The sequence below is a fragment of the Mixophyes fleayi genome, chromosome 1 (assembly GCF_038048845.1).
Source record: "Mixophyes fleayi isolate aMixFle1 chromosome 1, aMixFle1.hap1, whole genome shotgun sequence".
In the NCBI taxonomy this organism is placed as follows: Eukaryota; Metazoa; Chordata; class Amphibia; order Anura; family Limnodynastidae; genus Mixophyes; species Mixophyes fleayi.
The window spans coordinates 27,471,756-27,497,636 of NC_134402.1; the positions used below are offsets into that span (position 1 = coordinate 27,471,756).

Consider the following 25,881-nt stretch of genomic DNA (forward strand, 5'->3'; position numbering starts at 1 on the left):
CCCTGAGGAGGCCTGGGCTAGGCCCAAATGCATGACAATGATTTGACTAGAATGCATGAGTATCATGCACGGGTTAACATATATATATATATATATATATATACAGTAACTGTGTATGTCTGTATGTATATAAGGCTGATGGTTGATGATCCTCCCCATAATGAGCTCACTTAGTATCACTTAGAGAGAGGCACCCGGGGCTCCCGTGCAGCAGTAACAGCACACACCTCCCCTCCCCGGGCCCCCCAGGGGTGTGCAGTGAGCGCCGGAGGCGGAGAGTCCGCAGCCAAACACAACCGCAAAGTTAGCGGCGGCAGTGGGCGGGACTAAGGAGAAGTTTCCGATTGGCCGCTGCCCTCCATCTCGCATTCCCATGGGAATCCAGTGCGCCGATCTTACTGGTCCGCGCTGTGGGGGTCGTGCCGTGATTGGCTGATCCCCACTGTACCGTGCCGTGCCGCCACGCCCCCCTGCACAGATCCGTTACCTGGAGAGTGAGAGACGGTGACACTGACGTCCTGCAGGGACCGGGGATCCGCTGAGAGGGGACCGGGCATCTACTGAGAGGGGACCGGGGCTGCTGTTCTGGGCTCGTAGCTGATGCTGCACAAACTTCCCGTGACTTCTGTCTCCTCCTGTATCATCCCGGAGCCCTGGTGACCCGATCCCTGTGTCGTCTGCTGCTGCCTTACCGGGACCCCACGTGTTACACCCTCCTTCCACGGATCACTGGATCCAGCACTTCACACCCGCTGTCCTGATCACTGGACCCCACACCTGCTGTCCACTCTGTGTCCCCCTGCCCAGTCTAGGTGTCCCCCCAGTGGTGTGATACCCTCCCCAGTCTAGGTCCCCCCCCAGTGCTGTGACCCCCTCCCCAGTCTAGGTCCCCCCCCAGTGGTGTGACCCCCTCCCCAGTCTAGGTCCCCCCCCAGTGGTGTGACCCCCCACCCCAGTCTAGGTCCCCCCCCAGTGGTGTGACCCCCTCCCCAGTCTAGGTGTCCCCCCAGTGCTGTGACCCCCTCCCCAGTCTAGGTCCCCCCCCAGTGGTGTGACCCCCCACCCCAGTCTAGGTGTAACCCCAGTGGTGTGTACCCCCATTGCTGTGACCCGTCCCCCAGTGGTGTGACCCCCTCCCCAGTCTAGGTATACCCCCCAGTGGTGTGACCCCCTCCCCAGTCTAGGTGTCCCCCCAGTGGTGTGACCCCCCACCCCAGTCTAGGTGTAACCCCAGTGGTGTGTACCCCCATTGCTGTGACCCCCACCCCAGTCTAGGTGTCCCCCAGTGGTGTGACCCCCACCCCAGTCTAGGTGTACCCCCCAGTGGTGTGACCCCCCACCCCAGTCTAGGTGTACCCCCCAGTGGTGTGACCCCCACCCCAGTCTAGGTGTACCCCCCAGTGGTGTGACCCCCCCCACCCCAGTCTAGGTGTACCCCCCAGTGGTGTGACCCCCCACCCCAGTCTAGATGTACCCCCCAGTGGTGTGACCCCCCTCCCCAGTCTAGGTGTACCCCCCAGTGGTGTGACCCCCCTCCCCAGTCTAGGTGTACCCCCCAGTGGTGTGACCCCCTCCCCAGTCTAGGTTTACCCCCCAGTGGTGTGACCCCCACCCCAGTCTAGGTGTACCCCCCCAGGGGTGTGACCCCCTCCCCAGTCTAGGTGTCCCCCCCCAGTGCTGTGTACCCCCAGTGGTGTGACCCCCACCCCAGTCTAGGTGTACCCCCTAGTGCTGTGACCCCCTCCCCAGTCTAGGTGTACCCCCCAGTGCTGTGACCCCCTCCCCAGTCTAGGTGTACCCCCCAGTGGTGTGACCCTCTCCCCAGTCTAGGTGTACCCCCCAGTGGTGTGACCCCCTCCCCAGTCTAGGTGTACCCCCAGTGCTGTGACCCCCTCCCCAGTCTAGGTGTCCCCCCAGTGCTGTGACACCCTCCATTCTGACGCTTCTAGGCATCCCCAGCAACACCCTACCCCCTCCTCTGTACATTACTTTGCTCTTACACTTCTTATTGCTTCCACACGTGATTACTGTGCTCCTGTCCCCGCATCCTCAGTAATAACACTTCTAGACACCACCCCCCACACTGCTTGTTATGCTGTGACTAGAGCAACATGCACCCTGTGACATGACACCCGGGTGTCCCTCCTGCCAGGGCAATACTCAACAAGATGGCCACAGATGTGTCCCTCCTGCCTCTTCTACCTTGTGACTGGGATGTGTGTACTCTGTGACCTCTACAACCATTCATCCCCTCTGCAGCTTTACCTCTGTACCTGGATGTAAGGATCTCTGCATTACCCTCACAGTCTCCCCTAACCCATGTAAGTTGTTTTGTGGTCTTCCCATGTGTTATTATAGATGGATAATGACTGGATTTGTGTGTGCACTGTGCTGTAATATGAATGTCTAAGAAACCATGTGCAGAGTTTTAAAAAGTATTATAGTCTGTGATTAGTGTCACATCTTGGTAAAGGGGATTTAGTTCACTCTGCATTTATGAAACATATATGTATTCTAAATGCACATTAAACAGATGTACTTTAATCAAATGGTTTCTTTTGGCACGTTGTACAGAAGCACCTTGTGTATATTGATCATCTAGTGAATTTGCATTAGTTTCTGTTGCACTTTCTGTACAAGCATGTAGTATTTTCATATGTTTATCCACATATGTGTCTGAGAGGTGACTGTAAATCATGCTGGGACCATTACTTTTAGACTATACACGGTACACCCGCCCATGGTGTATAGACAGTCTGCTTTTACATTCCCTTTCCCTGCATAATGTATTCTTCCAGCACAACGTCGACACAATGTAGATGAATAGAGAAGCAGCCATTCCTCATGAGTCCTGTAATGTTTCTGTGTTCAGGATTACACACAGGGGCTTTCTGAATTAGTGAAGGAGTGCTGGTTCTCTACACCCTTTCAGAGCCTGATATAAGTGGAACATCCCCCTCATGGGTGCAAAGAATGAAACGAGTCTATAGATCCTTGTGTACAAAGTAACAATCCCCAATTCATCAGAGCAATGTATTATTCAGGGCTCGTACACCTGTGCATTGCCCAGCTTAGTAACTAAGGAAATGCCCAGATGGAGGTCTGGACATAGAGGGACGAGGACAGTTTCTCAGGATCGGCTGAATATGCATTGTTCAACTTTGGAACACAGACATACAAACCCAGTTACTTTTTAAGGATATAAAAGTTGTAATATTGAAGCGGAAGAAAAATCAGTGTATTTACATTTTTGAAAACATTCTAAACTGTAAATATAGGTATAAATTGGAGCCCAGGATTTTTGACTAACAATCAGCCATAAAGTGGTCAGCACTTCTGCCTCACAGCGCTGGGGTCTTGTTCAATTCCCGGCCATGGCCTTATCTGTGTGGAGTTTGTATGTTCTCCCCGTGTTTGCGTGGGTTTCCTCCGGTTGCTCCGGTTTCCTCCCACACGCCAAAAACATACTAGTAGGTTAATTGGCTGCTATCAAAAATTGACCCCAGTGTCTCTCTCTCTCTCTGTCTGTGTATGTATGTTAGAGAATTTAGACTGTAAGCTCCAATTGGGCAGAGACTGATGTGAGTGAGTTCTCTGTACAGCGCTGCAGAATCAGTGGCGCTATATAAATAAATGGTGATAATGATAAAGTCTGAGTTAACAGTTATTATGTTAAATATGAGGACTGGCATGTCTGTATCAGCTGACAATCTGGTACGTAACACTGATTTACTCATTTGTGTCCCTCACCAAATGCTTCTTGTATTATATGTGCCTTGGGATATATACGTATATATGTGGATACAGAAACGTCATTTGTGACCTGACAGACAAAGGAGCCTTCAAACCTTGAAACACTGCAGCGCTTTCCAATATATTTAGTTATTAAATTAATCGCCTTTAGATTATCTTTGTTATGTCTCTATTTTATGGCTAACATGGCATCGCTCTTTATGTAAGTACAGATACTTGTAAATTTTTGTTAATTTTGTCCAGTTTGTGACATGTTCAGGATTGGGCAGACTGGCATTAATTTTACAAGTTCAACACATGTTTCTTAAAGCCACTTTAGTGCTGATAGTTGAAGAAATAATTTAAGGAAAGTGCCCCTTTACACACATCTTGTGTCGATTTCAATATTTTATGCACGTTTACAAGAGTAACTGGTAACTTATTATGGCAGCAGATCCCAAACTTTTAGTTTCGTGGCACCCTTAGGGTCTCCATAATATTTTTTCAAAGCACCCCTAAGCCAAAATAATTACCAAGTAGTCCCACGCCTCCTTGCTTGCCCGGCTCACCAACGGCCCTGGCCTCGACACCCCTGTGAGATTACGGTTTGGAATCTGCTGTATTATGGAGTACTATAGGAAAGCTTATTGAGTGCATAATACACTATGCTGGGACGCTTCTAATTTTATCAGTGCAAGGTTTTGTGTATGTTTTGTAGCAAATGTTTGAAAATTGTTCAGTAACCAACATACGTATCGCCAATTCCACAGGGTTCAGAGAATGATTAATCTCTCACATCAGTCTCTGCCCCTAAAACAGATAGACAGACAGATACACCTAATGAGAATTTTGTGAGCTGCCAATTAACCTACCAGTATGTTTTTGAAGTGTGGGAGGAAACCCGGAGAAAGCTCACGCAAACATGGGGAGAACATACAAACTTCACACAGATAAGGCCATGGTCGGGAATCAAGCTCATGACCCCAGTGCTGTGAGGCAGAAGTGCTAACTACTGAGCCACTGTGCTGTCCACAAATACTGGCTAGTAAGGAATATGCTACAAATGTGAAACTATGAGGCTATGGGGTATATTTACTAAACTGCGGGTTTGAAAAAGTGGAGATGTTGCCCATAGCAACCAATCAGATTCTAGCTGTCATTTTGTAGAATGCACTAAATAAATGAAAGCTATTATTTGGTTGCTATAGGCAATATCTCCACTTTTTCAAATCCGCAGTTTAGTAAATCTAGCCCTATGTGGTTATATATTGGTCAGTTGATTTCATGCTACCAAGAAATAAACTTTTAGGTGTTTTGTAAAAGATGACAACTTTTTGGAACTTGGCATCCATTAAAAGCAACAAAATATACACTCGCAGGACGATGTCACTTGTTTCACATGTTATTGTTATATTTTGTTACGTTTGTTGCATTTTCTCCTCAAAAAAACAGATTACACAAAAAAATATATATACTTGCTGGGCAGACATTTATTATTTTTTTTTTCATGCTAAAAATAACATGTTGCAGTGTCATGTATGTACCTGGAGTTGGCGTGGGCACAAAGTAAACGAGAATTTAGAAACATTTTGCAGTCCTTAGTTAATCTGGGCCACCAGTTTCTACATAGTTTCATATCTAACTGTGGATGGCTAGTTCTGTGTCATGGCTGCTCGTTAGGATGCCACTTTTGCAGGTCTGAAGGGTAAAAATATGGTTTTGATAAATCCCAAACTAATGCTGGCCTATTAGTGGAGAGCGATCCTAAAGATCCTTTATTGAACTTTATTGAACTACTTGTTGGGGGGAAAAACATCCCCAATGGCTCATTCAGAGTCGTCCACATCCAGAATAAAGTGTGAAAATTGATCTAGATGTATGGGAATTGGAGCCAAATAAGGTGTCTATATTCGTGGTAGAGCCCCATAAGAGGCTTTATTTTATGAGGGAAGTTGCTGTTTATTTTATTTTTTTTAATATTGGTAAATCCAACAGATGTCTGTACTGTCTTACATTTACCTGGGGAAGGCCACTGTAAGACGTTGGAGGACTCATTTAAATGATACATACCAGAAATTCTATGGTATGCTTTTCAAACTAACATTTCTCAGTCTTAACATAAAGCTGATGTGTGCGTAGATGAGAGAGGTCTTTCGCATATGCTTGTAATGTTTTAGGTTGGAAGAAGAAAAAGAGAGCAATGTTATGAAGATGCACCAAAGATACAGCCACAACATTAAACCCACTGCCAAGTGAAGGGAATAGCGTTAATTATCTTGCCACAATGGTCCATGTCAAGGGGTGGGATATATTAGGCAGCAAGTGAACAGTCAGTTCTTGAAGTTGATGTGTTGGAAGCAGGAAGAATGGGAGGGCATTAGGATCTGAGCGACTCTGACAAGGGCCAGATTGTGATGGCTAGACGTCTGGGTAAGAGCATCTCCTGAAAGCACCTATAATGGGCATGTGGGCGCTAGAACTGGACCATGCAGCAACGGAAGAAGGTGGCCTGGTCTGATGAATCATCTTTTCTTTTACATCATGTGGACGGCCGGGTGTATGTGCATCATTTACCTGGGGAAGAGATGGTACCAGGATGCACTATGGGAAGAAGGCAGCCAGCGGAGACAGTGTGATGGATGCCCTAGGGCAAAATATTATGCTGGGAAACCTTGGGTCCGTCATTCATGTGGATGTTACTTTGACACGTATCACCTACCTAAACATTGTTGCAGACCAACTACATCCCTTCATGGCAACAGTATTTCCTGATAGCAGCTTATCTGTGTATAGCTCTACAAATACATAGAATATCCCAAAATAGTTTATTGAAAGAGTGTGGAAAAATGGGCAGGTGCATTACAAAGTCCATAAGATATAACAGGGTATTCATAATGTCCATACTAGCTTGGGTCTTTTAATTTTTTTATTTATTGCTCTCCTAATGTGAAAACTATTGTAAGCTCTTCTGAGATACAGTTTTCAAAACGCATTCATTTAGCAGTCTTTGGAAGAGTTCTGGAATGAGTGGACGAAAGTATTGGTTCATGACAGTGATATTGTTGAGATCATAATCTGTGCATGGACATAGTGTATGATGTAGCATGCAAAGCAAATGGGTGAGCCATCCGCCGATCCTATCTATGAAACTGTTGCTGGCCGTAGAATCAAGGATAGTTGGAGTTTGGAAGCCGGGTGCATGGAGAAACTTTTCAAGCTATGTCTTCTCCACAATACAAGTACAGATTAAGTTGTCTCCTCCATAATCTCACTTTTAGGGACAATGTAAATGGCACCAACTCAATTTGCTAGGTTCTGGCTCTTGCAGTGGCAGAAGATTGAATCGGAGGGCTAGCCTTCGTAAACACCAGATAAGCTTCAGGGTTTCCATACATTCTATCCGTCTCTTTCCTAGACATTGATTGTGAATACTACAAAATTAACGGCAAAATTGCATTATATTTGGCCAACATAATAGTTGGTGTAATACAATGTCCAACTTATGGTATGGAAACATTGATGTACAAATTTGTGGGTCTTTCTTTTGCTGTACATATCTGTCATTAACCCCACATTTTCTCTTATTTCCGTTGATATTATCTTTTATCTTCAATAGTATTTTTATTGATATTTCAAGAAATATTGGGATACAGAAAGCAAAAAAAAAAGGGTGGGGGGCTAAGGGAAGAACAGAATAAAGGAGGGTAAAGGGGTACACTTTGGGGAGGAACACAACTATACAGTAGCAATAATTTACCAGCAAGTCACAGCTGATCTCAGAAGAGAGCACCACAGCCAGTGATTACTAAGAGGTGTCTTCTGAGACGATTGGGGAGACTCGATGAGTGAAGGTATTAGGTGCAGTAGAGTAGACTCTGTTCTGGCAGGGGGAGCCCACTCTACCTCACTAACATACACATGCAGACTGAACCATTTTATTAGCAGGGATAATGGCGCAGGGGAGTAATGCATCCCCCACTGCTTCCATTTCAATACTATATTGAACCTTACCCACTACTTTTTGCAAAGGGGGTGGTTGAAGTAGTTTCCAGGACTGGGCGATTTGATATTCTCTTTTAAAGAACAAGTAAAACCACTATTTCACATTAATGGTATTTATACCCGAGGTGAATAATATACATGATATAGCTGGAGTGTCTATCCGAAATAAGTCCACCATGCTCTCTCAATCCTCTTCAGCAGGTTGCCATGTTTAGGAGGTATATTCTCTAATAGAGCAGACAATGAGTGATTTGCATAAATGTTGTGTGCAGACTGATTGAGTCATCTGCTGAGAGGGGGTCATTGATGTCCAAGTAGCTCAAATGACTGCAATCTTACCTTTAATATCATAGCGCATTAGGACACCGTCCTGAACATATTGGGAACCTCCACTCTCTGTATTGGCATGGTAAGGGGATAGTTTATATTTTTACAGATCTGCATTTTAATGTTGGGGTAATACTGACCAATGTATTTTATCTTCATGATTCATATGTCAAAATGTAAATTGTGGGGCTTAGTGGTACAGTAACTGATTTCATTAGCTCACTATGTTGGCATAGGATCACAAGGCTGTACAAATCTGCTTTATGTACTTAAACACAGTATAATTATGCGTTCTGTTATATTTTATTCTTCGTCTGTGAGTGTGTTATATTATAAATGTACGTCGGGTCAGAGCACAGTGTTATTAATGCATGTCTGTGTCACTGGTTTTCCAGTGGGTGATAATAGAACAATCTGTAGCTAATCTGATCATTGGAATACAGCACAGAGTATTTCAGTACATGTATGTGCTGATCTTGTGGGAGGCAGAACCTTTGTCTCTGCAGAAGGACTGGTTGTTTAGGAAGTGCCGGTAATCGACAGTCATTCTTTTGCATTCATTGGGGTGGCTTTTATATCATTTTGGTGGATTTTATGTATGTATATATGCACACACAAAAGACATAAATTAAGAAGTATTTTATTAAAGAAATTGAACAGTTTAGTGAATGGGGTGGTTCTAAGCTGGTTATAGGCAGGATTTCAAGTTGATCGCTTTAATCAAACGTGCACATTTCTGCCCAGTAGTTGCCAAAGGTAGATTTTGGGATTTGCACCTATGTATGTGTGGTGTGGATAAATAAGCGCTTCGCGAAATGGAGATCAACCACGCCTCCGAGTATTCGGGACTGGTCTAATAGATTGTAACACTATAGGATCATGGATGAGATGCAGCTGTCAACCAAAGACTCGTTTGAATTGTATTATGCTACTTGGGTTCCATGGTTAAAACTTCTGGACTCCCCAGAGTCCCCGATTTCAAATTTGACTGATTGAGTAGTTTTGTTCCTCCCCATTTTTGCACCCGAGGGCTGGCTTGGTTATATGGACCACTTGGGAGCGTCGTGTGCCCGGCAGATACATAACCTTCTGGGTTGACAGAGCTTTAAACTAAACTGAAGCTTAAATGAGGAATTTTGCTAGACCCCCCCCCCCCCTAATGTGGTCCCCCCTTCCCCTCCCTTCTTTTCCTTTGTCTTTGTCTATATGTTATTGTTTATATGGTTATTTAGCAGGTATGTGTAAGGGTTGACATATCTCCTTTACAGATTTCTGAGTGCATTTTGGACTGGTGCCAGGATGTCATTTTTTTCAGTGTCAATATTGTACCATGCCATCTTGTTGGTTGTACATGTATAACCTGTATATGTGTGAAAAACCCAATAAAATTAAAATTTTAAAAAGAAATAAGCGCTTCGCTCGTATGGAAATGTATTGCATTTGGCATGTTTGTGCAAGTTCAGAAATTGCCTTTAGTGTCATGATCTGAGGACTGGAATAGAATTAAGGACTAGTGGAGGGAGCAGGAGTTTCCATCTGAACAGTGTGCATGGCTGTTGTCACACTGATGATTGTGTAGTCTAGCACTCCTTTATGTGAAACAAAGTTCATACATCCAACTTGTCGTGCGAGCAGCTGTCTTATGACCAGAATCAAGTTTCTGTACTCTCCAAAGAGTTTCATACTTCCGAGTTAGAATGAGTAGCAAAAGAATTTTTTTATTGCATTACCGTGTCAGCCAGAAAAATCTGTGATGTTGAATACTTTTGTGTCAAAAACGACAAAAGTATTATAGGAGTGATACTTTTATTGGCTAACCAAAATACATTTTTATATTTGCTAGTTTTCAGAGCACAGAGGCTCCTTCATCAGGCGGGTTTACAAATGAATGACTGAGAAAAGGGCAGAACATTTTGTTACATCAAGAAATTTGTACGGGGGGGGGGAGAATACATCATTAAGAGTTTCTTGTTACAAATGGAAGAGTGAAAGTCCTAGGAATTCAGAGATCTGGAGTCACTCTGCTGTGGGGTGTGAAGTGTGTTCATGTAGTGGGTCATAGATCCAGGTGTTAGGTTGAGTCCTTGAGTCAATGACTGGGATGTTCTTATCAGCTTAAATTCCCAGATTTTTCTCTCCCTGTCGTTTTTAAAAATTCTTGGGGAATCCCTGCATTTTGGATTTAATTCTGCCCACTTCACTTGGAAATGGGCAGATGCGGGAGGCTGCCATACTCTCCCGAAAGTCTGAGAGACCCACCCGGAATCCGGGAGTCTCTCGGACATTCCGGGAGAGTTGGCAAGTATGAGATAGATAGATATATATATATATATATGACAGAAAAGATACAAATGGCGCTATGACACAATGCCAGTACAGAAATGTTATATAGTCCAATATCTTGAACTGGTTCCTTCTTATATCACACTTCCCCTGTGCGGGCGGCTGCCAATCCTCTGAACCAAGCGGTGTGGCAGGAAAAAATCTAGAAAAAATGGAGGAGGAGGCGCACAATAGTGTAGTACGGTATTGTATTAGAGCCAAACATGAATCCAGAAAAAGGAACCTAATCACCAGAGTAGAGTGAGCCAAATCTTTCCACCATGTAAATACCCACAATAACTGAGGTAGATAAAAATATGTGTGACCTGTGTGTCCCTTTTTTTTTTTTTTTGCACATTGTTTAATGGGACAAATTTGAGTGATACGTGGCTCTGTGTGACTCCTCACCCTATATGCTATATTTTTATCTACCTCAGTTATTGTGGGTATATACATGGTGGAAAGTTTTGGCTCACTCTACTCTGGTGATTAGGTTCCTTTTTCTGGATTCATGTTTGGCTCCAATACAATACCATACTACACTATTGTGCGCCTCCTCCTATATATATATATATATATATACATATATACATACATACATACATACATGGTGAGTGCAGAGGACCTATGTCTGTTTTGTTTATACACTGTAAGTCCCATGACTCTTGCACCCCATTCTTTACATTAATTAATTCCAACTTGTGTCAGGTGAGTCCCAGGTCTCCCATGGCTGCTAGTGCTAGGGAAAGACTTGCCTTTAAAAGCTGTGTGCAGGTAAGCCTTAAGCCCAGATAAATAGCATAGCATTTGATCGTGTTAGGACTGACCAGAATGGGAAGACTTTGGCGTGAGTTGGTCAGCTTAAACATATATTGCAATATGTGGAACTAACATTCCCTGTTGTTAATATAGAACAGTACTTGATATAGCATTGGTTATGTGTTTGGAGAGTGCAGAGTATCCCTGTTTTCTTGTCTATACAATGTGGGCAACCCCCTCTTGCACCCCAGTCTGTACATGGTGAGTGCAGGGGACCTATGTCTGTTTTGTGTGTATGTGTGTATATATATATATATATATATATATATATATATATATATATATATATTACACTTACTTGTTGGTGAATATCTTCCACAGCTCTCAAGGTAAAGCTGCCAAAATCTTATATAGTTATTTAGTATCGAAAAAGTAACCTGTTAGACAACAGAAGCGACAAATATTCAAAACATAATTTTTGGGTTGCTGGAGGGAAACCTCGCAACAACACGACATAACGGCAAAGCAACAAATCTTATTTTCTAAATAGCATTTTTGGTCTAATTACCAAATATTTTGCTAAGCTATAAAAACTGCTGCACACTACAAGTCGGACCCACGCAACGTCGGGGAACCCTGCTTGTTATCTCCTAAAACTCCATCTAGAAAGTGCAGAGATGCCTGTCCTAAAACTGAAAGTGCTTACTTGTGGAAACAGTAACGTGCAGCCAGTGTTCTGGATAAGATCTCTACAAGCAGAGCAGATAGGGAGTCTGTACATTGCTGAGCTCTGCTGATCTCCATGCATTGCATGTCAGTATTTATAGTAAAGGTGACCAAAAATGCTGTACAGATCATCTAATGCTCATTTCACTGGATTCTTCTATAAATGTTAGACCTCTGTAACCTGAGTGACAGCTCATCACTCCAGGAGACAACCAGCTTGTACTCCACCAGCTTCAACATTGTATCCTGTCGTGTGAACATTTCTCTTTTGTAGAGAAGTTTTCTGTTTTGTTTGTATCTCTTTCAGTTTCTGCCGGTCTGTAAAAGTACGAGCTGCTCTGTTCATGTAACCTTAAGATAAGAAAAAATGTCACATCCAGTGCACTCAACTTTATAATGCAAACAATTCCTACTGCAAGTTGTTTTCTGTCCTTGCCATTGTATAGACAAAGCCCCAAGCCTTCTAAGTTACCTGTTCATTTTATTTAATACCATCTCATCAAAGCCAACAGTGACGTGCAACTGGTGTCACATTTGTACGTGCCCACAAAATAAAACTAGTAAATATATTTTAATGGGAAGTAAAGAAAATATATTATTCAAGTACCTTTTAAGCAAACTACAGAATATTTGTATAATTGATTGTTTTCTGCATTTATAATAATGGACATGTCACCTCTATTGCAAAAGACTGTTTTATTCAGGACTTCTGTTAATGTTCATCAAAAATAATAATTTCATGTCATTTAGTTTGGATCATTAGATGCCTTTGCTGCTGCTGATGTGTAGGTAATGGGTCCTCTTTTAACATGAATTATACATTTTACCTGATAGGGACAGAATGTAATTTAATAGTATCGGCTTAGGATGATTTAAAAAAAATAACAATGAAAGAGTCTTAGGGGCATATTCAATTGTTGAATATTCCCCCGGCGTTAAAAGTATTACCGTTATTACGGTAATACTAAGCCGGATTTCAGCTCGCAGCTCCCTGAGCCGCGAGCTGAAATCCAGCGAGAAAGGTACCGTAATAACGGTTTTTACGCGCACTATTACCGTCATTACGGTAATAGTGTGCGTGCCGCGTTACTTTAGGCAGTAGCGCCAACAATTGAATATGCCCATTAGGAAAATAACTTTAATGATTTTACCAATGACTGATCTATGGACACTGCAAAATTGGAGCAACATAGTTGAATGACATTTTTAGTTCAGTTTAAAAATGAAATAAAACGACACGATGAGCTTTGACGCGATACAACATGATCACGGGAGCGTGCACATTAATGCGATATTGGACCCAACGGTGGTTTATCATGTGATTGGCACGATAATCGGGTGACAAACCTGTAGTGTGTACCCAGCTTAAGAAACACGAACAGTTTAAAAAAATAAAAAGTAGCTGCATAGAATACGATTGCGATCTGTACCGTGGTTGACTGTAGCTTGTTTCTGCAAAAGTAAATCCAGCTTTGTGAGCCGTCTCACTGCCTGAGGGCATGCTTTTGTCCTAGAACTCTGGGCCAGCCTTGGAAAGAGTAGTAGTGCGGCATTGAGCTGCGTAATTAGATTAACTATTGTTTTGCAAAAGTGAAACAAAACACAAATCTATCCTATGCTAAAATTAGTGTTTATAATTTAACCAGCACCATAACAACGAAACATTAGTCTTTCACTACCTGTTTCCACCTTCTAGAGAAAAGATACAGGTTCACACTGTGCTATTGTGCTGATGGTTTGTTGTGTGGCTTTTGTTAGTCCTTCCTGTGAACAGAAGTCACACAATACCGATTCAGTTTCTCACGATAGTTTAAAGTACAACTGCACAAATTTAATTTGGCTTTTCCCGTTTCCAGACTTCTGATGAGAATATGAATGGTTTTAGTGAACACCGGTCCTTGGCGGGCTACACTGTTCCCCGCAGCCGGGCAGTCACATTTTTTAGGAATGTTCTGTCGCCAACTAACTTTTGAGAGTAACTTGTATGGATTTAAATGCTGGCGCATCTGCCCTGGCTCCTGCATGCGATAAACTGCCCACCCCAGCCCTGTTCTGACAGATTATCTCAGCAGTCATCTTTTTTTAAATTAGTTTCTAGCGACAAGTTAATTGAATGGAATTTAATAATTCTGCTGCTAATTCATACCTGCCAACTGCTCTGATTAATGGTGGTCAAAGGGGTGTGGCCTGTTTGTCATGTGTGTTGTCTAGACAGAAATGGCGGCATGGAGAGGATGTGGTTTGTGCGTAAAGTGTCTTTAACCCTGATTTATTTAGAGGGGTATATTGGGTTGTTGCCTGTATTGATCTATTGTGATTCCTGCATGCTTTCTCTGTTGTTTGCTTTATTTCATACTTTTAATTGTGGAAGAGAGATAAGAATAGTGATAAAGGGGCACTCTTTGTCTAAATAAAATTTACAAATCTTTATTAATATACATTAAAAGGTGTCCTTATATATGGAGCACTCCTAATTGCTAAATACAATTGAAAAATAGCGAAATATTTATCTCTTATTTATTATCTCACTTCCACAATTAAAAGTTGACACAAAGTGTGGGTGCACCTGTCCTCCAAACCAGAGCCGTAACTCAGAATTCTAGCGCCCTGGGCGAGAAAGACAAATGCCGCCCCCTAGCCCTCAATTTTAACCAAATTAACCTAAAATATTCCTAAATTGCGCCCCCCTTTAGCGTTGTGCCCTGGGCGGTCGCCCCTTTCGCACAGCCCTAGTTCCGGCCCTGATCCAAACCATAACAACATAGACTTATTAAATCATTATATGAATGAGATGGTTATGGTGAAAAGAGGATCTGTCTACCTGGTGCGATATATATCCTTCTAAAGTATTTGTCATACTTGCCTACATTGACAAGGACTCCTCTGGGAGATCAAGGGGTGGTGGGCGTGTTGGGTCACGTCATTTGGCGCCGCCCCCCAAACCATACACCACTGTTTCTGGCCAATTACAGCAGGGGGTGGGGCTACGATGGCACATGATTCTTGTCCTAAGCCCAACTAAAAGTGTGTTATTCAGACATTAGGGAGGGAATTCAGTTAGCTGCGAAGTGTGTAGCGGGTATTTCAAAGACACTTCCAGGAGGCGGTTTTAACAGAAATCTCTGCTTAATTTTCCTTGTGCCCCATAGAAGTGCAAGGAGATCTGAGCAGATATTTTTACGGTAGTAACGGTAAAAGTGCGCAGAAAATCGTGGCTAATTGAATTATCCCCTGGAGTAAATGTATAAAGCTGAGTTTACGGCGGGTTTGAAAGTGAAGATGTTGCCTATAGCAGCCAATCAGATTCTAGCTGTCATTTTGTAGAATTAACTAAATAAATGGTAACTAGAGTCTGATTGGTTGCTATAGGGGATCTCCACTTTTCAAACCCGTTTGAAATCCACAGATTGATAAATTTACCCCTCATTAAGCTGCAGGCAAATTTTAATAAAACGGCTGAATATATATTCATTAAGTGTAAGTAAACACACTTTATAACAGTGTATATCCGTTTTATTAAGAATAGAAAGTAAAGTGATTAAGGTGTAAGATTGTGAATAATAATTAAGTGAAAGTAGGTTAAATTATTAGGTCTGTGAGTAACACTGATGTGAGGAAATGTGTTGATAATATTGTGAATTGATGTGAAAATCAGTAGTTTTATAGTTGTATTTTGTTTGATCACCCAGAAATCTTTGTTTGTAATTTATAGTTAAGAGATATCATAGGTATAGCCTATCCAGACCCAAGCAATAGTGAATATAATACTCATTTGTGTAACATTAGTATTTGATTAATGTGAAAATGATTCTATAAATATAATAACTAAATATTAAAAAATTGAATTCATTTCCAAGAAATTATTATTTGATGTATTATGTTATTCCTACATTAGTTTTTAAACTCATTATTAGAAAAAAAAATGTTTAAAGTTGATTTTACGTTATTAATATGAATTTATCATCTCTATTTTACAGATAATCCCCAAAGGAAAAAAGGTCACAAGTCAGACAGAATCTCGAGGTAAGTCCCATAATATTTGTTTGATGAAAGTCTATAATAGTTTTGTATCATCTATTTTTTTAAGTATGTACAATTAAATAAGATTATATTTATGATTTTGACAAGTACTTTGATATTCCCATAACTTATTAATAAAAGTTGCTAATTCCAAGATCAATGTATATTTGATCAAATTTAATCTAAGAGAAAAATCCATTTACTCTCAAAAGTTCAGTTAAGTCTCGTCCTCGACGCCTTATTTTTTTAATTGCAAAAGCTTTGAAACCCCTTCTATAACCATTGTGTTTCCCAACGAAGTGTCCGACCACTGACGTGAGCTGTTTCCTTCTTGTCTGAGACGACATTCCTAATGGTCTCAATGTCTTCTAGTAGTTGGTGATTAAAGGTCTCGTGGGCATTCCTACATATATATTTTCACATGGACATTTTAGATCCCAGATTATTTAATGTGTATCGCATTTGTTGAAATCTGCTTTCTTGTGAGTTGCATCACATCTGTTGTTAATTTCAAAAGTTTCGCTCATATAAAGACATCATTTACATGTGCCACAAGTGTGTGAACCAAGGACTCGATTAGGGATCAATGTATTCTTGGTTAAATTCCCCCATGTTCTGCTCTGTTGTTGTAATAATGTTGTGAATGTGTTAAGATCTTCTGACCAATTCCTTCCTCTGCTATCAATACCCTCTAATTGCTCTGGGAAGTTAGAATCAATCTCCTATTAAGATCAGCTGTTGTACTGAACGTGGCCATAAATATATCCTTAAATAGCTAGTAAGACCTTTAGCAACGTTTACCCGTGATCAAGCCCAATAGATGAAACATACAGAGACCGGTACAGCAGTGGGATCTATCCACTACTGAAATACTATATACGTTTTCACTCTAATGAAAGATAGAACGTTCTGTCACACGTGGAACTCTGAGTCATGAATATTCTTACACTTTAAGTGAAAAATATAGACAACTGAAATACTTACAATACTTTTTGAAGCATTTTATATCGCACATTGTACTATACACCATGATTAAGTCCTGCTACTATGATAAGGGATTATTACTAAATTTAAACACTTTAGAATAAGCCATACCTTTGTCAGAGGTTTAGGGGTATATTTACTAAACTGCGGATTTGAAAAAGTGGAGATGTTGCTTATAGCTACTAATCAGATTATAGCTGTAATTTTGTAGAATGTACTAAATAAATGATAACCAGGGGCCTGATTCATTAAGGATCTTAACTTAAGAAACTTCTTATTTCAGTCTCCTGGACAAAACCATGTTACAATGCAAGGGGTGCAAATTAGTATTCTGTTTTGCACATAAGTTAAATACTGACTGTTTTTTTATGTAGCACACAAATACTTGATAGCTTATTTGTACACTGAAATTTAAAGTTGATATTTGTTCTACAATGTTCTATGCCTGATATAGTCCATACAGGCTCTCTTTGTGAACTAGGTATACAGCAGACAGAACATGACACTTATTAAAGAATTGTATAATAATATAGCCAAACGTATGAAGGAATAAACATTGAGTTGTTCTATTAGGCTGCAGGTAGTAAGCTACCTCTAGCCTAATGCACCTAATCTCTGAATAACACCGTTTTGAACAAAGACACTATAGTATATTTACTAAACTGCGGGTTTGAAAAAGTGGAGATGTTGCCTATAGCAAGCAATCAGATTCTAGCTGTCAATTTGTAGAATGTTCTAAATAAATGATAACTTGAATCTGATTGGTTGCTATAGGCAACATCTCCACTTTTTCGAACCCGCAGTTTAGTAAATATACCCATTTAGTCTCATAGCGCTGTAAATCAGACACTATAACGTAACTAATTCTTCAAATGAGATTCTTTATAACATTTTGTGTACGATATAAAGTTAAGGTTCAATTTCATAAACCTTAGCAGAACAGTCTTTGTTTAAACTTAAGAGTTAAGTATGAAATGTCTTCATGGGGCTGGTTAAACCTAAGGGGAAGGAGGCAGAATTTTTTTGGCAGACCCCATCTCCCTAGGGAATCCAGCTCTGTGTTGTCCAGGATGGGGTTGGCTTGGCATTAAGGCAGGGGAACCCCCTACTCTACGCCCTTTCCTGCTAGAACGCCTCCGGCTCAGGCTGGCAAGGAGGAGGTACCCCACGTTTTTTGTCCCCCAGATTTTGGTAATACCAGCCTATGCTGGCAGCACTAGGGTTGGTTAAGCTGTGGGGGGGCACGCCGATGTGAATGTCTACTACATCCCAGTCTGTGATAGGCTCTTTCATAAGATGTGAAGCCATTGTGAATGTATATAGATTGTTTGTGTTCTTTTACATACTACATAATAAGATTTGATGAGATTATTTAGGTGTGTCAAATTTTGAGATAAATTGCAGGCTTAACGTTATATCATAGATGTAAACATGCAATTAAATTAAATTAAATCAAAGAAAGAACTGTAAGATCACTTCTTTCTATGCTATAAATATATATATATATATATATATATATATATATCTCTATCTCTTATATATATATAATCATTGAATGGATGTGAATAATTTATTTTTAAAAAATTTATACAATGATTAAGACCAATGATATTTAATTTGAGCGAAATTGACTGGATTTATTTCCTCAATCTTATGGGCTGTAGTTCATTTTAATTTTATATTCCCTTTAATTCACAATATTCACCCCTGTCCTTTTCTTCACATTTTCAAGTTAATTTAAGATGCTGTAATATATTATTTTTAAAAAATGACAATCAACTAAACTATCAATATGATGTGATTGTGAATATGCTTTTCTAATAATTGACATAATACAGAATTTATAATTTTTAGTCCATTGTGTTTACATTCCTGTATTAGGAGAGATTATTTCTTCTAACATTCTAATCTTGTAATAAATTATTAGCTGAAAGTGTCCAGTCATTGAGGCTGAGGGAGAAAACCTCTGTCAATAATTGCCTGAGTTTTTTGGTGCCTTACAAATAAACGATGATGACTTCTGCATATTTTGTCTTCCATTCACATGAAGCCTATAACTAATCCTTATTTAAAGTAGAACTACAGTGAGTTTTGCAGATTTTCTGAAATAGAATGTTGATAGTGTCACTATTTTTTATAGTCCCTTTAATGTAATGACACCATATTTTAACTGGTAACCTTAGCAAATTTGAGTCCAGTATACCTTTTCCGTAGTACTGGTCAGAACCTCTGCTTCTCAACATTCAGTGGGTTGTAATGCAGATCAAAAATCAAATTAAAATCCCATATTGTGCTGCACATGGCACTTTGAAAATATTCAATGTTTAATATTAAACTATATTTTAAACCATTTATTCTGGTTTTATATACAGCGCTCCCTCGCTCAGCACAAACATGCATTAAAACAGGCCTGTCCAACCTGCGGCCCTCCAGATGTTTGTGAAACTACAAGTCCCAGCATGCCCTTCCAGCTATCAACAGGTTGTCTACTGGCAAAGCATGCTGGGGTTTGTAGTTTCACAACACCTGGAGGGCCGCAGGTTGGACAGGCCTGCATTAAAATGTCTATCACTCTCTATATGTTGCCTACCTCACTATTACACCAGGTGTTGTGTCACATTTGTATTACAATATTTTAGCTTTGGTTAGTCAGACTGAAACGGTTGTTGGCACACAAGTTGCCTAAATTGCAGCAATTATTATTATTATTATTATCCTTTATTTGTTAGGCGCCACAAGGTTTCCGAGGCGCCGTACACAGTACAAAACAGTCGACTATACAGGGTGAAGCAGTACAAAACAATAAACAAAATACCAATACTTCAGAAACTCAAGGCAGGTTTATGCAAAAAACGGAGCAGAAGAACAGTTAGGGAGACATGAGGGAAGAGGGCCCTGCTCAAGTGAGCTTACATCCTAAGGGAGGGAGAACAGAACAGGCACAGGGGGAGCCAGAAAGGTAAGGGGGAAAGCGAGTTGAGAGCGGGTGGCGGGGTTATGTGGATGGTTGGTATGCTTTGAGGAAGAGGTGGGTTTTCAGCGCACGTTTGAAGGAGCACAGAGTAGAAGAGAGACGGATGGAACGAGGGAGTTCATTCCAGTGAAGGGGGGCAGCGCGGGAAAAGTCTTGGATTCTGGAGTGGGAAGAGGTGATAAGAGTTGAGGAGAGGCGTCGATCGTTGGCAGAGCGCAGGGAGCGGGCAGGAGTGTGAATGGAGAGGAGGCTAGAGATATAAGGGGCAGTAGAGTTGGAGAGAGCCTTGTAAGTGGTGGTGAGGAGTTTGAAAAGGATTCTGTAGGGGAAGGGGAGCCAGTGTAAAGCGAGGCAGAGAGGGGAGGCCGAGGAGGAGCGGCGTGAGAGGAAGATGAGTCTCGCGGCAGCATTGAGTATAGAGCGGAGGCCAGTGAGGAGGAGGTTGCAGTAATCCAGGCGGGAGATGATGAGTGCGTGGATGATAGTCTTAGTGGCATCCTGAGAGAGAAAGGGACGAATGCGGGCGATGTTGCGTAGTTGGAAACGACAGGCTTGGGCAAGGGCATGAATATGGGGGGCAAAAGAGAGAGAGGAGTCCAGGGTGACACCCAGGCAGCGGAGTTGGGTGACAGAGGATATGGTGGAGTAGTTGACGACAATAGAGAGGCCGTGGTGGGATGGGAGTCTGGACGGAGGAAAGACAATGAGTTCCGTCTTCGGGATATTAATTTTGAGAAAACGCTCGGACATCCAGGAGGAGATGGCGGAGAGGCAGTCAGATATACGAGAGAGGAGGGTAGAAGAAAGATCAGGAGAAGAGGTGTAGAGTTAAATGTCGTCAGCATACAGGTGATATTGAAGACCGAAGGAGGAGATTAGAGCACCAAGGGAGGAAGTGTAGAGCGAGAAGAGGGCCGAGGACAAAGCTCTGCGGGACTCCTACAGGGAGAGTGCAGGGGGAGGAGGAAGAGCCGGACGTGGATACAGAGAAGGAGCGGTTAGCAAGGTATGAGGTGAACCATGCGTTGACAGATCCGGAGAAGCCGAAAGAGAGAAGGGTTTGCAGCAGGAGGGGGTGGTCCACGGTGTCGAAGGCTGCAGAGAGGTCAAGGAGGATTAGTAGGGAGAAGTGACCCTTGGATTTGGCCGATAGGAGGTCATTAGTAACCTTGGCAATCTATGTGGAAAGCTGTAACTTGCATGGGATATTGTGCTCAGGACTGGTGAGTTGTCTCTTCTCCCCCCGCCTGTGAGCTGTGATGAGACTGGATACAGAAAGCTCTCTGTTCTGCTGGGTATGAACTCCATGCTTAGTTAGGATACGTATAATCAGTATTGGACAACGCTTGACAGAAAACGCAGCCAGTGTGATTGACGTCACTTGAGAGTGACATTGCCGGCATTAAGAAGGCAATGAGAGGACCTGACGGCTGTATTGTGTAAAACCGTTACTAAAAACCATCAAATACAAAGCAATTAGGGATAGGGTTAAGGTTCTACATTATCCAGCCAGCAGGTCCTGGCATTGCCCTCTTAATGCTGGCACTGTCAGTGTCGCAGTTTTAAGAGACGACAATCGTACTGCCGGTATTTTCTGCTGTTGGGGTTTATAGCACACATGTCTGAGATGTTGGCTGTCAGTCTTTAAGTAAGTGTGTATTTTGTACATGTCGCGATTGTACTGATCGGCATCTTTGTGTCTGTATAACTGTTGTCTGCTTTCTTGTCGTCGGAATCACGTACCCCATCTGTGGCTCCTTAGGGGAGACACTTGAAATGGCAAGGATTTGTCTAATAGGGTAATCCGTACTTTTAAATGCATGGAAATAGCCAATATCCACCACGGCCTATTATAGAATCTGGGACATTTTTTGTAAATAGTGCTCTGACCAAAAAGTTCATCTATAGTTACTGTACTTGAATTACTGCAAGATAGGCTTGACAAAGGATTAGCGTTTCCACTAAAGGTCCACACATCTGCTCTTGGAGCACTATTACACAGAAGGTTGGCTGAAAATAAGTATTTAATAAAGTTTATGCAAAGAAAAAAAAGGCTCTTTAATCGCTCTCCTTTGGCTCCATGGAAGTTGCACCTGGTATTGAAGAACCTAACGGAGATCGTCTTTTGAAGCTTTCCCATGAAATACTTAACAATGAAGGGAATTTTCTAGTAGCAAATACCTCAGCGAGGAGAAGTAGAGCTGCAAGCTCTCTGGGCAGAAGAGACTTTTCTATTTAAGGTTGTGCTAAGAACCAATTAAAAATTCCTAAAATTATTCTCAGGGTTCCACATCAATCAAGAAATTGTTCTGCCCGCACTATGTCCAAAGCCAAAGAACTCAAAAGAAAGAAGATTTCGTTGTTTGGACTTGGCCAGTGTCATTGAATTTTTTTTTTGAGGTGAACCCAGGAGTTTAGGAAAACAAAGGTATTTGTTTTAATCAGCGGCAATAAAATGGATGAACTAGTCTCAAAGGCATAAGTGGCAAGATGGATACAATCTTGCAGGGGGAGAGGCATACATAGTGAAAAGATGGATGTTCCTCAAAGTATAGGAGGACGTTCAACGAGAGCTATGGCCTCTTCATGGACAGAGAAGGAATCTTCCTCTATGGAAGAGTTATATAAGACCACAGTCAGGTCCTCTGAACATACTTTCACCAAACACTGTAATATATGTCCAAGCTTCAGCAGATGCCAAGTTTGGAAGGAAGATGTTAAGTGCGATAATATGACTCAAGAAAATGTATTTTTCCTTAATTGTTCAAATAAAATGAACACACCAGCACCAACAACCCAAAGTACGAAAATACAAAATAATTTTAATAAAGAAATAGATACAAAAGAGTCCAGAAAAATACATTGCAAAACATTTCCTGTCCAATGATCCTTTCAATTCCCTTTGCTTTCATCAGGGCCCCCCTGGTTCACCGGTTGTCCTTCGTTGGACCACTTTTGGTAGGTACTAATCACTAGATACCAGGAACACCCCACAAGACCTGCCGTTTTGGAGATGCTCTGACCCAGTCGTCTAGCCATCACAATTTGGCCCTTGTCAAAGTTGCTCAGATCCTTACGTTTGCCCATTTTTCCTGCTGCCAACACATCAACTACAAGAACTGACTGCTCACTTGCTGGGCTATATCCCACCCCTTGACTGATGTCATTGTAACAAGATAATCATTGTTATTCTCCTCACTTGTCAGTGGTTTTAGTGTTGCAGCTGATCGATGTATTTCCATGTTGCATGATTTTTTGCCTCTGTATTAAGGTATTACGAAGTTTGCTGGCAAAATTTATCATTCATCACATCCATTGTGCTCGGAATCTTCTTATCTCCTCCCATAGCAATCTTGTGTAAAGGCAAAATCCCTAAACCCCCTCAACCTACTTATTGTGATAAGTAGTGTTATGTGCTTTCCACTAGGAGTTTCTGATAAATTTGCTCCGATTCCTGCTCCCAGCAATAACATGCAGTTGGAGGGGGGGCTGCAGGAGATCATGCGGAAGCTAGTCTATAGAATGAGGATAGAGGGGGGGTGAGCTTTCTGCATGCTCATCAGGCACGTTGTATGTGCAGCTGTCAGCTATAGTTCCCCAGATAAATATAATGGGAAGAAGTTGGTAAAAACTAATGTTTTCTGTTTTCCAAAAAGACTATTCCCGCTCGTTGTTATACTGAAAAATATGTTTTTTGTGGAACATCTTTGAATCATATGAGATTCTCACATATAAACATCTTCTCCTACTGGTCCTCTGGTCATCTCTCGCTGTCTGATGTCAGTGGAGATAATAATCTTATTGACTCAGGTATGACTGTGTGTGTAGCATATTCACTCCTATGTACTGGATGCTACATGGCAAAGACAATGTGTCTGTAATGAAATATCCCTGTATCAGTCACAAATCAGGCAATTTTAGAAAAGGGATACAGGGGCCCCAATTCTAGGCAACTGGGTGCCTAGACATTTTTCACTCCATATTATAATTACATACATGTGGGCACCATGGTGGCTAAGTGGTTAGCACTTCTGCCTCACAGCGTTGGGGTCATGAGTTTGATTCCCGACCATGGCCTTATCTGTGTGGAGTTTGTATGTTCTCCCCGTGTTTGCGTGGGTTTCCTCCGGGTGCTCCGGTTTCCTCCCACACTCCAAAAACATACTGGTAGGTAAATTGGCTGCTATTAAATTGCCCTTAGTCTCTCTGTCTGTGTGTCTGTGTGTGTGTATGTTGGGGATTTAACCTGTAAGCTCCATTGTGGCAGGGACTGATGTGAGTTCTCTGTACAGCGCTGCGGAATCAGTGGAGCTATATAAATTGATGATGATGATGATGATGATGATATGTAAAAGGCCATTCCTTGTTTTGACAGGAGACCATGGGCACGTTTAGAAACTCGTTTTAGCTGAGTTAATAAGCCACGTCAACACATTACAGATTCTGTGAAAACACATGTAAAAGCTGAATTTCAAAACCGCGCACTTTTATGCGCATTGTTGTGAATGAGATCTAACCTGTTTCTGGATGATAAGCAGCTCTCTCATAACAAGTAAATTCATGACGCTAACATAATTTTTGTGGGTGTGTGTCTGGAGTTGTATCTTTATCTATTTGTGCTTTACTGCGACTGTATCTAATTCTGTAGATGAGTTACAACTTCAAATCACAGTTCCTCGTTTCTCTTCATTTTGATCATGTTGCAATTTCTGTGGTTGACATATCTGCAGTTCAGGCACAATTCTAGATCTCTATTTTCTTATAGATCTAATGTCTTTTTTTTATCTTTTAATCAAGATTTATAACTGAAACCAATTTATTTTCTAATTGTATGCAATCCTTTGTAACCTCAAATGTTCCTTGAAACGCAAGCCTCGTTTGTTGGGGGTTTGCCTTATTTTTGGAAAAGCTGTGATGCTTCTCTACCTTTCATCATTCTGTAATGATAGAAAATACAATGAGCGCTGGGTACAGCCTGTACTTAATTAATTGGCAAAAACAATTATGGCCAAAGCATAGACATATATCGGAACTGCATCCATTATGATGTAACACTCAATATTCTAAATATTGACAAATAGATCCTATAGTATTAATACAATAAATGACGATTTATTTATATAACATAGGAACCAGATAAGACACAGAATAAATAAAATATAGGTAATATCACAAATAGTATGATTGCAACCGTGTGTAAAAACAACCATGCAGTTTATGTGGTATCGCGCTGTTTTAAACATGAGCCCACATATAGATGAGATAATACGAATACATAACAATATTGAAACATGCCCGGGCAACAAATGTATCAATATGGATCCAAACAAAACCCTAAGATTATGGCCAAATATAAAAAATTATACGATGAAAAAATGATTTATATCAATATATCCTTAGCAAACAATTATCAATCAAAAATATCCTCCTGAATACAGAACAATAATCCTGACTGTGAAGCACAAGATATTTTCCAATAATGATCTCGTCTTTTGAGACGGAAATGGCAAATAATGTGATCTCCTTGCTACTAATTGTAGCCGATATGTAGCCTGTTTGAAATGGCAGTTGTCTCCACTGACTTGTGGATAACGTATGTTCTACAATCCAAATGTGTCTTTTGAATGGGCGTTTACACCCTACAATATTTCGATGGAAGTAATCGCTCTTAAAGTGCCCAAACAGGCACATTATTTTGTCAAGATATAATTTATCCATGTACTATAATAAATAAATAATTAATGGCCATTTTATGCTTGTCAATCTATTAAAAAATAACAAGTAAATATATAAAAATATAAATATAAAAATAATGAAAATAAATATAAACATGACAGGTAGATATAAAGAAAAAATAAAAATACCACAACTATTAAACTATATTACTTTATAAAGAACACAGTGAAATATTGTCAGTATAATGCATTCAAGAAAATATGTAGGAGTGAGTCCTCATGGATATTCAAATTAGGAACGCTTTCCCCAAAGGGATTGAATGAAGCTTTGGATTTTAACTGTGTGGAGTAGCCTATTCT

General features: G+C 41.1%; 1 protein-coding gene across 1 annotated transcript in view; it reads left to right on the plus strand.

Moving 5' to 3' along the window:
* The first annotated feature begins 1,690 nt into the window (after nucleotides 1-1,690).
* ST3GAL5 (ST3 beta-galactoside alpha-2,3-sialyltransferase 5) overlaps nucleotides 1,691-25,881 on the plus strand; it is a 66,989-nt gene continuing 42,798 nt past the window's right edge. The window contains exons 1-2 of the mRNA XM_075194121.1: nucleotides 1,691-2,321; nucleotides 15,846-15,891. The gene's annotated coding sequence lies outside the window, so the exon portion shown is untranslated. The remainder of the gene's footprint in view (nucleotides 2,322-15,845; nucleotides 15,892-25,881) is intronic.